Genomic DNA, 14,422 nt, shown 5'->3' with positions numbered 1-14,422 from the left:
AGAATCCTGAGTGTTTGGTATCTTTTAAAGGTATTTTGTATGTTTAAATATACTTCGTAAAGCTTAAAAGAAAAAATCATAAATGTAACTGTATTTCAGTCACACTCTGGGTTAAATTGGGGTTTTGTAGGCCCACCTGATGCCTAATCAAATATAGCATTGTTTGTGTGAGAAACCAAATGCCAAATTCCAAACATGCCACTTACAAAATGTGGGAATAAATCCCTTTTATAAATTTGAAGGTTGCCTGAATGGTCAATTATAACATTTTAGATTCCGTTGATGCAAAGCTGGAACCTGAAATTATCTTCCTGAGGTCTTTTCCTAAAGAAGGCTTACATAGTCTTATCCCTAAGCATCTCCTCAAATGACTTAAAATATCATTTCTTCGTCCATATCCAAATAACAGAAAATAATGATTCTCTTTCTGTGATGTAAAAGGAAGGCCAAGAAGATTATTGCTTCAGGAAACTAATGTCCAAAATTTTGACCACCACAGAGAAGGTCACAGTACTCACCAACTCCCTAAAAACTAGAAGCCAGCACTGTTATTATACAAACCGTGCAGCTCTCTGGGGGAAACAACCCCTCCCTTCAAACGTTCTAAATTTCAGAGCACTACTACATGGAATTATTTAGGACTTAAATGTCAATCAGTGGCAGCTGGGAAATTTTTAGATTTTGAAATGTGATAGTCTCCATTTGCTTGCATCCGGTTAATAGTCTCTGTTCCACTTTAAAAGCATCACATCAAAGATAGAGGCAAAATGTAATAATAACAGAAAAAGATTGATTTCATTTTGGAGCCCCATGGTAATGATTCTTTAGTTTCTTAGACTCGTTACAAATTAAATTGGGTCCAAGAACACCAGCTCATTTTTTAAGGCCTTTCAAATAACCAAATAAGGGTATTCAGCCAAGACTCATTCATATTTACACTTCTAGGACACTCTGATTTGATAATACATGTTCCATACAATGCAGTAATGATTAAATCAGAGGTCTACAGAGGCTTGAGCCTCATGTAACAGAGCTGCAATTTAAAGCAGCATGGCCTTTGAGCGCTATAGCAATAGCCATCTGCTATCTTATTTTAATAAGACCCAGGAGATGTTCTGGAGGTTTCTATCTTACTAAATTTTCACTTCAAGTTCTAGCTCTGTTTAATATTCTTGTAATGTGAGAAGGGAGCAAAAGACTTTAGCAAAGCTAGGAAGATTCAAAATTTGCTATGGAAATACCAGACAGTCCAGGAGAAAATGTTAGGATGGAAATATAAATATGTTATGCTCTCCCTATCTTAGTGTGTTATTATAAGAAATAATACAAAAGTGTAGATAGTTAAAAGACTACTTGGCATGTGTACTTAATTATCTCTTGCATTCATTAAAAGAAAAACATTTAGTAACTTAAATAAATTACATACTTTGTGATCAACAGAAGTGACATGATGTTTATATCAAAATATAAAGAAGGCTTCAAAACTAGAGTTTTATAATTTAGTAATTATACAGAAGTTGAACAAAAAAATATAGTTTTTCTAATAGATATTTACAAATTTTGCACATAATTAAAAATACACACTTATTTCAAGTACAAATGGAATTATTTAAAAATTGATGCTGCAATAGGTAATAAAGCAAGTATCAGAACACACCAAAGAATCAATATCCTACTGACCTCATTAGAAAAGAATAATAAAAATAACTTTAAAAGTACAATGGAAATGAAGAACACTTGTAAATGACTTATTGGCCAAAAGGAAGAAATCATAATGGAGATTAGTCAATGCACAAAACTGAAAGTAAAAGCACTATAAATCACAAACCAGGGGGATATAGCTAAAGCAGTAGTTATAAGTAAATTTATTCCTCAGATACTAATCTCCGAAAGAAAGATTTAAAATAATTAGTGAACGTGTACAACTCAAAAAGTTAGAAAGATTAGAAATTAATAAAGATTGCAGAAGTTAATAAAATAGTTTTTATTTAAATATAGTAAAGATATACAACAAAACTAAAAGCTTATACTCTGGAAAGACTAATAAAATTTAGGAAGAGACTTGGCAGAAACTTTGACCTCCTGAAGCTGATTTTGTCCTCAGGACATTTTATGATATCTGTTAAGCCTGTGAAAGGTAATATAAAACTCACTATATAAAGATTAGTTTGGGACCCGCCCAGGAGAGTGTCCCAAGAATATCTGTCATGAATACATTTAATAAGATAGGGGAAAAGATGGAGAAAACAGATGAAAAGAAGGAGAATTTCACCAGAGTCGAAACACACACACACACACACACACACACACACACACACACCCCTTTAAATGACAATTATAAGATTGAAAAATATAGTATCTGAAATTAAAATATATAAGGGTAGGGAAAAAATATTGTCATTATATTCAAATGACATGATTGGACTGTCTGCATATAAGGAGCTAAAAAGAGATATCAGCAAGTTGTTGGATAAAAGATTAATATAAGAATATCTGTTGCATTCCTATACACAAAAAGCAGATAGAATATATGAATTAAAATGAAGCTTAAACTTTTAAAATAGCAACAAAATTATAACATATGGTTAATTTTATATGTCACCTTGACTGGGCCAAGGGAATGACCAGATAGCTGGTAAAACATTATTTCTGGGTGAGTGTACGAGGGTGCTGCCAGAAGAGATTAGCAGTTGAATCAGTAGACTGAGTAAAGAGATCTGCTCTCACGCAATGTGGGTGGGCATTTTCCAATCTGTTGAGGGCGCAAACAGAACAAAAAGGAAAAGAAAGACAAATTCGCTTTCCTCTTGAGCTGGGATGTCCATTTTTTTTCCTGCCCTTAGACTTCAGAGCTCCTAGACCTTGGGACTTCAGACTCTGGGACTTACACCAGCAGCAGCCACCCCATTCTCAGGCCTTTGGCCTCACATTGGAAGTTAAACCATCAGTTCCCCTGGTTCTCAGGCCTTTGTACTCAGACTGAATTATACCACCGGCTGTCCTGGCTCTTCAGTTTGCAGACAGCAGACTGGGGGACTTCTCAGCCTCCATAACCGTGAGAGCCAATTCCTATAACAAATCTCCTTTTATCTACATATATTTATGTAATGTATATCTATATCAACATAGATACAGATATAGATATATCCTATTATTTTTGTTTCTTTGGAGAGCCCTAATACAGTATCTAGGAATAAATCAAACAAAATATGTACAAGACCTTGGCAGGGGGGAATAATAAAACTTTACTGAAAAACAAAAGAAGAACTTTAAAAAGAGAATACTATACCATGTCCATGAATGAGATGACTCAATGTCATAAAGATGTCAATGCAATCTTTATCAAAATACCAATGGCATTTTTCAAAGAAGTAGAACAAATAATTCTAAAATTTCTGTAGAAACAGAGAAGACCCCGAATAGCCAAAACAATCTTGAGAAAGAAGAACAGAGCTTGAGGTATCATACTCTCTGACTTCAGACTATACTACAAAGCTACAGTAATCAAAACAGTATGGTACTGTCACAAAAACAGACACATAGATCAATGCAAGAGAATAGAGAGCCCAGAAATAAACCCACACACTTATGGTCAATTAATCTACAACAAAGGAGGCAAGACTATACAATGGAGAAAAGACAGTCTCTTCAATAAGTGGTGCTGGGAAAACTGGACAGCTACATGTAAAAGAATGAAATTAGAACATTCTCTAACATCATATACAAAAATAAATTGGATTAAAGACCTAAATGTAAGACCAGAAACCATAAAAATCCTAGAAGAAAACATAAGCAGAACACTCTTTGACATAAATTGCAGCAATATTGTTTTGAATCTGTCTCCTAAGACAAAGGAAACAAAAGCAAAAATAAATAAATGGGACCTAATTAAACTTAAAAGCCTTTGCATAGCAAAGGCTACCATTGACAAAATGAAAAGACAAGCTAACGAATGGGAGAACATATTTGCAAATGACATGACCAATAAGAGATTAATATCCAACATACATAAACAGCTCATACAACTCAATATAAAAAAAAACCAATTAAAAAATGGACAGAAGACCTGAATAGACATTTTTCCAAAAAAGACATACAGATGGCCAACAGGTACATGAAAATATGCTCAACATCGCTAATCATCAGAGAAATGCAAATCAAAACCACAATGAGATATCACTTCACATCAGTCAGAATGATTATCATCAAAAAGATCACAAAGAACAAATGTTGGCTAGGATGTGGAGAAAAAGGAACCCATGTACACTGTTGGTGGGAATGTAAATTGGTACAGCCACTGTGGAAAACAGTATGGAGGTTCCTCAAAAAAATAAAAATAGAACTGCCATATGAACCTGCAATTCCATTGCTGGGTATATATCTGAAAAAAACCCCACTAATTTGAAAAGATACATACACCCCAATGTTCACAGAAGCATGATTTACAATTGCCAAGTTATGGAAACAAACTAAGTGTCCATCAACAGATGAATGGATAGAGAAGATGTGGTACATATATATACAATAGAATATTACTCAGCCATAAAAAGAATGAAATAACACCATTTGCAACAACATGGATGGACTTGGAGAGTAATATGCTTAGTGAAATAAGTCAGACAGAGGAAGACAAATACTGCATATAATCACGTATATGTGGAATCTAAAAAGTAAAACAAACTATGAATATAACAAAAAAGAAACAGACTCACAGATACAAAAAACAAGTTAGTAGTTATCACTGGGGAGAGGGAAGTGGGGACGGTCAAGATAAGCGTAGGGGATTAAGAGGTGCAAACTACTATGTATAAAATAAATAAGTTACAAGGATATACTGTACAGCATAGGAAATACAGCCAATATTTTATAATAACTATAAATGGAGTATAATCTATAAAATTTTTGAATCATTATGCTGTACACCTGAAACTAATACAATAACGTAAATCAACTATATCTTAATAAAAAATGAAAAAATAATAAAAGACTGGGATTGGCAGAGTGGTTTAAAAAAAACTTAACCCAGCTATTGGCTGTCTACAAGAAACTCACCAAAAATAGTAAAAAAAAAAAAAAAAAAACTAAATGTCGATCAACAGGAGAAAAGATCAACTGTGGCATATTATATTGTACAATGGAATTTCATTTAACACTAGTGACATGAATAAATAAAGCTCAATGTATCTGCATGGATGAATTTAATAACAGTGTGGTGATTTATAAAAAAATAGCAAGTTGCAGAAGGTTAAATATAGGGTGGTACCATTGGTAATGTTTGAAACCTGCAAAAGAATATTGTTTATGGATACAGTCGTAGGTGTTAAAAGTACGACAGCATACGTAAGAATGATAAACACTGAATTCAGGGTCCTGGGCTGCTGTTGCACAACTCCAGGGAGCCTAATCCACATTGTATGCCAGAGAATTGTATTCCAGGGAGAGGCAATCATAGACTGGAAGGGAGGAAGAAGTATCCAGGGGGCTTCAGTTGTACCTATAATGTATAATTTCTTAAAAATAATAAATAAAAAGAAATGAAGAAAGCAAGGCAGAATGTTAAGATTTGATAGAACTGGGTGGTGGGCACATAGGTGTTTATGAGGTTTTTCTGCATGCTTTTCTGCATTCTTGCAATTTGTAAGAACAAAACATAAATGGGCATGGAGAAGGCACTCACTCAGCAGCACAATTGCTAAAAACAGAGCCAAACTGTGAGACACACAGAAAGAAAGAGCAACAGTGAGATGGGAGCACCCATCATTGATTGAATTAATTAAAAGAGATTATTTTCCCTTGATTTTCTTCCAGGAACTTTGTCCATTTCATTCTTCCTACAGACTTACCCTTACTCCCCAGAGCAACCCAGATGTTTCCAGCCCGGGTGTTCCCAAGACCTCCCTCCTTCTGGCCTAGTCCTTCCTTTCAATTGTTAGAAAAAAAGTGTTTTGAGCCCCCATTCCAAGTACTGCTGGAAGTCCCTTTGTCCTTCCCACAGCTAATATTTATCTCGCACTTAATTATGTGTCTGGCATTGTTCCAAACATTTCACAAACATTGTCTCATTTAATCTGCACACACAGCAACCTTATGAGATGGGTTCCATTTTTTTTATTTTTAAAATAAATATTTATTGAAAATAATATACAGTAAGAGAGGAGCACAAAGGTTCAATATTTGTCCCCACTTTCAAGATGAGGAAATTGAGGCTTAAGAGGTTAGTTGACTTCCTCAAGGCTACACTGCTAATAAGTAGTGGTCCCCACTTGGCCTAATTCCAGAACTCTGAGACTTCAATTTCTTTTTCTTTCCTTTTCTTTAAAATTTATTTATTTATTTTTGGCTGTGTTGGGTCTTCGTTTCTGTGAGAGAGCTTTCTCTAGTTGTGGCAAGCGGGGTCCACTCTTCATTGCGGTGTGCGGGCCTCTCACTATCGCGGCCTCTCGTTGCGGAGCACAGGCTCCAGATGTGCAGGCTCAGTAGTTGTGGCTCACGGGCCTAGTTGCTCCACGGCATGTGGTATCTTCCCAGACCAGGGCTCGAACCCATGTCCCCTGCATTAGCAGGCAGATTCTCAACCACTGTGCCACCAGGGAAGCCCGACTTCAATTTCTTGTTTCCACTAAGCTCTTGGTCTCAGGAACATCTTGTCTTCTGTAGTCATTCTTTTCTTTTTACCATGTACACCTAACTGAAGCATTCAGCTCTTTTTTCCATTAATCTCCCCTAAACATCACTATCAAAAGGATCTTACATGTAGAAGCCTTTTGAAAGTAAGGCAGCACATTACTCAAATATAATAAACAACTTAAAATTGAATATTATACATCCCTGTCCACTCCCATCATATCAAATTGTCCAACTTTATTCCTCATGTTTCCTACTGCCCTGTTTTACTTCTCCTTCCTCTTCCCTCACCCCCCCCACTTTCCTTTCTCCTTACATAATCACCACCCGATTCCCATATTTCAAAGTCAACCTTTAGTATAATGAGAAATTTAATCCTTCCTTTGTTTTATTCTCCCATTTCCAACAATGCCCAGGGCTGTGGTGAGGGATATGGGGTTCACCATTCAAACTCAAATATGCCATCAGATATTTTCCTAAACAAAGAGGCATCTCCCTGGACATGAATAATGCCCCTTTTCTTGACGTAAAAATGTCTGAGTTCAGTTCTTGTTTTAAATAGAAAGATTTTCTCTATAGTCTCACCACCCTGATGCCTCTGAGATGTATTACCCTCTTTACTTCATATGATTTGCATCACTTGATTTTATGTACCCAATTTGAAAGTCTGACATTAAACAACAGTTTTCTCAAAATAGACTCCTTAAAAACACTGAACCATCTGTCTGACTAGTGTTACAGGTTGAATTGTATGTCCCACCCCCTACAATTCATATGTTGAAGTCTTAACCCCTAGTACCTCAGGATGTGACCTTATTTGGAGATATGGTCTTTTTAAAAAAAATTATTTTATTGAAGTATACTTGATTTACAATGTTGTGTTAATTTCTACTGTACAGCACAGTGATTCAGTTATACATATATATATATGTATACACATTCTTTTTCATATTCTTTTCCATTATGGTTTATTACAGGATATTGAATATAGCTCCCTGTGCTATACAGTAGGACCTTGTTGCTTATTCATCCTCTATATAATAGTTTGCATCTGCTAATCCCAAACTCCAACTCCATCCCTCCCCCACCCTCCTCCCCCTTGGCAACCACAAGTCTGTTCTCTATGTCTGTGAATCTGTTTGTTTTGTATATAAGTTCATTTGTGTCATATTATAGATTCCAAATATAAGTGATATCATATGGTACTTGTCTTTCTCTTTCTGACTTACTTCACTTAGTATGATAATCTCTAGGTCTATCCACGTTGCTGCAAATGGCATTACTTCACTCTTTTTATGGCTGCGTAGTATTCTATTGTATATATGTACCACATCTTTAACCATTCATTTGTCAATGGACATTTAGGTTGCTTCCATGTCTTGGCTCTTGTAAATAGTGCTGCAATGAACATTGGGGTGCATGTATCTTTTTGAATTATAGTTTTGTCTGGATATATGCCCAGGCTTGGGATTGCTAGATCACATGGTAACTCTACTTATAGTTTTTTGAGGAACCTCCAAACTGTTTTCCATAGTGGCTGCACCAATTTACATTCTCACCAACAGTTTCGGAGGGTTCCCTTTTGGAGATAGGGTCTTTATAGAGGTCATTAGGGTGGGCTCTAATGCAATCTGACTTGTATCCTTATAAGAAGAGGAGATTTGGACAAAGACACAGACAAAAGAAAGACAATGTGAAGACACAGAGAAAAGAAGATCATCTACAAGCCAGAGAGAGAAGCCTGGTGCAGATCCTTCTCACAGCTGTTAGAAGGAAACAACCCTGCCATGAACACCTTGATCTTGGACTCCCAGCACCCTGAACTTTTGAGACAATAAATTTCTGTTCTTTAAGCCATCCAGTGTGGTACTTGGTGGCAGCCCTAGCAAACTAATACAACCACATAGTACAAATTCTTCAGCTTGCAATTCAGGGACATCCAAAGTATGGTCCCAACTGCTCTCTTCAATCTTCTCTTCCCCTATAACTCTTCAATCAACCGAAGCTCCAGGCAAACTATACTACTTTCTGTTCCTGCACTCAGCTCCATGCCCTCCCACACGTATGCCTCTGCTCAGGCTCTGCCCTCTTGCTTAGGACAATCTCTGCCTGTGACCACCTACCTATCCTTTAGGGTCCATCTCAAATGCCTCCTGCTTCATAATGACTGTCCTGAGTCATCTCCTAGATATTCTCTGAGGTCAACCAGACAAACCTGGGCTTGAATCTAGCTCCACTGCTTACTAGCTGTGTGGCCTTGACAAAACACTGGACTTCTCAGAGTTATCCATGGCATGAGAAAAGATACCACTTCATAAGGTAAGTGTTGTGAGGACTGAGCGAGATGATGCACGTAAGGCACTTAGCACAATGCTTGGCACAGAGAAAGCATTCTGGAAATGTAATTTTTTATTCTTATTTTGTATTATGTGAACCTCAATGGCACTTTATATAAAGCTCCTCTATGCCACTTACCACATTCTGTCTTATCTTGCTTGTTAGTGGGATTATTCAGTTAAATTACTATTGACTTAAAACAATCATTCACCATCTCCTGCAGAATCAAAAGAGAGCTATCAATCTGTCAGTCCTCACTATATCTGGGCCAGGTGAAGTTTCCACCCATGAGTAAAATTCAGCCTCAGGCTCCACACCTAGTGATGCCCTTCCATCAGTTCTGTTGAGTGTCAACTCTGCAACCCTACTCTCTATCCCCCCATCCCAAGGCACCCACAGCCTTTGGTTCCTTGGAGGCTACCCAGCAGGTTTTCATACCAGAGTCACTTTAATAAATTTTGCATTATAGTCTTTTGTCAGTCAAGAACTCCAGCATCGGACAGACCCGGGCTTTATCCCCCACGCCACTGTTGTAAGCTCTGTGACTGACCACTTTATTTGACCTCTCTAGGGCTCACTTTACTTATATGTACAATTAAGATAATAATACAACGACTTAATAGGTTCCTGTGAGGACCAAAGGAAGTCATCCGGGGAAAGGGTGTTTGGCACTACTGAGCACTCAATAAAAGATGCCATTATCATCACATTTCTTGTAATTCTTAGTAGATTATAAACTCCTTGAGACAGGAAATATAGTAGACTCTATAAAAGTTTGTTGAATAAAATTTTGAATTTTGAGGTTGAACTAACCTGAAATGCTTATATCCACATTTATCTTGAAAAAAAGTTTCCATCTGTATGAAATTAGAACAGAGAAGTATAATTTTTTAGATATGAACAAGTTTAAGCTAACAAGTAAAATGAGTTGGTATTGTTCAAGGTCATTTTTGCTATTCATGGAGAAGACTAACGAAATAATGAAAAGTATTGAATAAACAATTCACTGGGTTCTTTTATTCGAGCTTCATTTTCATAGTTAGGAGAAAATATGATCACTTGAAATTTTAAGTCTTTTCCAGGTGATCTGTGGCCAGATCTGGTAACATGCATTAGCCTCCATTTTTAACATCCCTTTTTTTATATTTGGCATTGTGAATGCACCTTCCCTCTCATAGGGCTTTAAGAGCAAAAAAAGTCTTTATGATCTAATGGTACATACAAATCCAGGGGAGAAACTGAGCCAGGGCAGTTGGTCGGTAGGTATCATGGCGGGCGGGGCGGGGGGGAGGGTGCTTTCTATGGGCTACAGTGTTCCAAAGAGGTCCATGTGAACATCCAAAGCCTTAAGATATATTCTTAAACCTTAGTAGATAAAGCTGGGGAAAAAGAAAAACAGCAACAACAAAATGTCATTTCTGAGCTCCAAGCAGTTTCTTTCTAGTAATTAATTGGCAGAGATGTCAATGCTCCACCAATTAAAGCAGACTCTCCCTTTGTTCTGGGGGGAAGAAACACCCAAATGGACCCTTTATGTAGACATTAAACTAAGACTGTCTTCTGAAATGGAGATGAGAATCTGATTTCCTCATTTAGGGGTGACGATGTTAAGGTACCCTCTATTGGAAGCAGAGCTGCATCTCTGTAGACCAGGATACTTTGGGAGAAAATGTGTCTCTGGAGGAAGAGGGAGAGATGACACAGTTTTGGTTACCTGCCTGGTCCTCTGGACTAATTTTAGGTCTTGTTATTAGAGGAGAGGGTCAGAAATATATTGCAACTTTTTCAGAAAAGATTTTATAAGATTCTACGCTTAAGACAGGCTGCTTTGGGACCCAGATGACAAAATGTGAGAGAGTTGAGGAAAGGACAATTCTCTTGGCCTTTTCATTCATTGATTCATTCATTCAAAAAACATTTATTGAAAGCCTGCTTTGCACCGCGCTCTGTGCTACTTGCTAGAGAGAGAGAGAGAGAGTGGTGAACCAGATACCCTCAGTGCCTCTCTTCACATCCCTTACATTCTGGTTTTGTATTATTCATCTAGTGCTGCATAACAAATTACCTCAAAACTTAATGGCTTAAAACAACAAACATTTATTATCTCACAGCTTGTGTGGATCAGAAATCTGGTTGTGGCTTAGCTGGATGCCTCTGTGTCGGGTCTCTCCTAAGGCTGCAATGAGGCTGTCAGCCAGGGCTGCAGACACCTCAGGGCTTGACTAGGGAAGGATCGGCTTCCAAGCTCTCTCATGTGGCTACCAGCAAGGCTTCAGATCCTCCTTGGCTGATGGCCAGAGACAACAGTCCCTCGCCACACAGACCTCTCCATGGGGTGACTAAAAAGTGGGCAGATGGCTTCCCCCAGAATGAGGGCTCAGAGGCAGGAAGGAAGTCACGGTCTTTTTGTAACCTAATCACAAAAGTTACATCCATCATTTTTGTGAGATTCTGTTTATCAGAAGCAAGTCACTAGGTTGAGCCACATGCAATGGTAGGAGGCTACATAAGGGCAGTAATACCTGGAAGCTGGGATCACTGGGAGCCTAATGATAAGTAGAGTAAAACACTACTCTGGCTCCCCCCAAATCACTGACCTTTGTGAGTGCATCTCTTCCCATTTTATCCCCAAACTGGTTTTGCCGGTAGAGTAGAGGAAATCTACTTTTGGGAGGGTATAGGTATCATTCATTATCAGAATCTATTCAATACCTAAAAACATGCTGATTAAGAAACTTTAGAAAAGCAGGAGCCTACAGCAGATTTTTTAAAAGAAAAAAAATGTGTCCCCAGCCCTGCCAATAATTCCAATCAATTTCCACAAATATCACTACAGCACTCTTAGATATCTATGTAACCATCCACCAAAGATTTCAACAAAATATAAAGCATTTAAAACAGTAATTACTTAATAACTTAACCCTTAGGACCTCATTAATAGATATGTTTGCACGTAATATACAATGATACTATACAATATCACATGCAATTATTTTCCTTCTATGGGGCAACAACCACATACTTTAATGTAAATAATAATACGTTAAAGATTTGTTATTGTTACAAACGACATTTAGAAGAATAAAGTAAACTTAGCAGTAAAGTTTTTTAATATTGCCGCATATGGGTCCATTACAGCAGGTTTAAGAATCACATAGTAACATTTGGTTATAATTTTTTCATGTCAATCTAGCAACTATTTGGATAGTGAGAGTGAGGACTACCTATATTTATTTTGTGCTTACCACATTTCTAATATCTATAATTAGTGCTAACTGACTCTCAGTTCATTCTCATAGCTTACAGAGAGAAATCAAAGTGTCGGCAAATAATGACCACTTTTGCCTTCACTTTGTTCAATAACTAGATCTCTTATTCTGACTCTTGGCTTATAACATTGGCTAGAATGTAAGCCCTGTAAAACTTAGTTTTCTTGAATAAATTAAAACGCATACCATGTTTTTGGATGGAAAGCCTAACTATAATAGAAATTGTAATTCTCCCAAAATGAATATATAAATTCAATGCAATTACAATTAGAATCCCACAATTTTTGTATTACTTTGTTTTATAACAGAGTACGTGAGCTTAATGCTTAGAGGGAAAAACAAAAGTCTAAGAATAGCTAATAAACTTATAAAAAATAGTATGTGAATCTGCATATACCAAATTTTAAATATATCATGAAGCCATTGTAAAGAAAATAGTATGATACTGGCATAGGAATAGACAAATAGATCAGTGAAACTATTACAGAGACTTTGGGACTTTGATATATGACAAATGTGGTAATTCAATTCAGTAAGAAAGGGGCAATTTATTTAACAAAAAGTCTGGCACAATTGGCTACCCATCTAGAATAAAATTAATTTTAACTCTCTACAATACCCCACTGTTAAAAGTAGATTTATTTGAACTTAAAAACATAAGTTTCAATAATAAAACAAGAAAAATTACAAGAATGCTTAGACAAATATATGTGTAACATTGTAGTTTTGGAAATCTTTTATGTGAGATAGAACACCCAGAAACTATAAAGGAAAACTTAAACATATTGACTAAATAATTTTCTTTTTAAACATTTCTATGGAAAAATTCCATAAACAAGTTCAAAAGACAAATGATTCACTGAGAAATATTGGGCTGGCCAAAAAGTGCCTTCAGTTTTTAAATAAAAATAAAAGACACATTTTTCATTTTCACCGAGAACTTTATTGAACAAAGTATTCACCCTTTTGCTCTATTACCTTCTGCCATTTTTCAGGCAAGTTCATAATTCCATCTTCCCAAAACTTTGTATCTTTTTGAGCAAAGAACTGTTCCAGGTGCCTTTCACAGTCTTCTAGGGAATTGAAAGTTTTTCCATTAAGACAATTTTGTAAAGACCTAAATAAATGGAAATCCGAAGGTGCAATGTCTGGTGAATATGACGGATGAATCAGAACTTTCCAGCCAAGCCGTAACAGTTTTTTCCTGGTCATGAAAGAAACATGCGGTCTTGCGTTATCCTGATGGAAGATTATGCGTTTTCTGTTGACTAATTCTGGACGCTTTTTGTCAAGTGCTGCTTTCAGTTGGTCTAATTAGGAGCAGTACTTGTTGGAATTAATCGTTTGGTTTTCCAGAAGGAGCTCATAATAGAGGACTCCCCTCCAATCCCACCATATACACAACATCACCTTGTTTGGATGAAGATTGGCCTTTGGTGTGGTTGGTGGTGGTTCATTTCACTTGCCCCACGATCTCTTCCGTTCCACATTATTGTACAGTATCCACTTTTCATCGCCTGTCACAATTTGTTTTAAAAACAGAACGTTTTCATTACGTTTCAGTAGAGAATCACATGCAGAAATATGGTCAAGAAGTTTTTTTTCACTTAACTTATGTGGAACCCAAACATCAAAGCGATGAACATAACCAAGCTGGTGGAAATGATTTTCAACGCTTGATTTGGATATTTTGAGTATGGCGGCTATCTCCCGCATGGTATACAGTTGATTGTTCTCAATGAATGTCTCGATTTGATCGCTATCAACTGCAACTGGTCTACCCGACCATGGAGCATCATCCAGTGAGGACTCTCCAGCACCAGTGGTAAACTTCGCATACCACTTCTGACATGTTCAATCAGTCACAGCACCTTCTCCATACACTGCACAAATCTTTTTTTGCATTTCAGTTGCATTTTTACCTTTCTTGAAATAATAAAGAATAATAAGCCAAAAATGTTGCTTTTTTTCTTCCATCTTCAATATTAAAATGGCTACACAAAAATTCACCAATTTTAAGTCTTTTTTTAAATGCACACTGATATGACAGCTGTCACAACACAATTTAACAAAATTGTTTCGAATGAAGTTAAAGACAACTAAGGGCTACTAGAGCCATCTTACAGAAAAAAACGAATGAAACTTTTGGCCAACCCAATACAACTTACAAATACATATGCCAGATAAGAGGT

This window comes from Delphinapterus leucas, chromosome X (genome assembly GCF_059928025.1).
Source record: "Delphinapterus leucas isolate spDelLeu-1000000601 "Yukka" chromosome X, BTC_Dleu_Yukka2, whole genome shotgun sequence".
NCBI classification, from domain to species: Eukaryota; Metazoa; Chordata; class Mammalia; order Artiodactyla; family Monodontidae; genus Delphinapterus; species Delphinapterus leucas.
Note: the sequence above shows the minus strand (reverse complement) of the source record.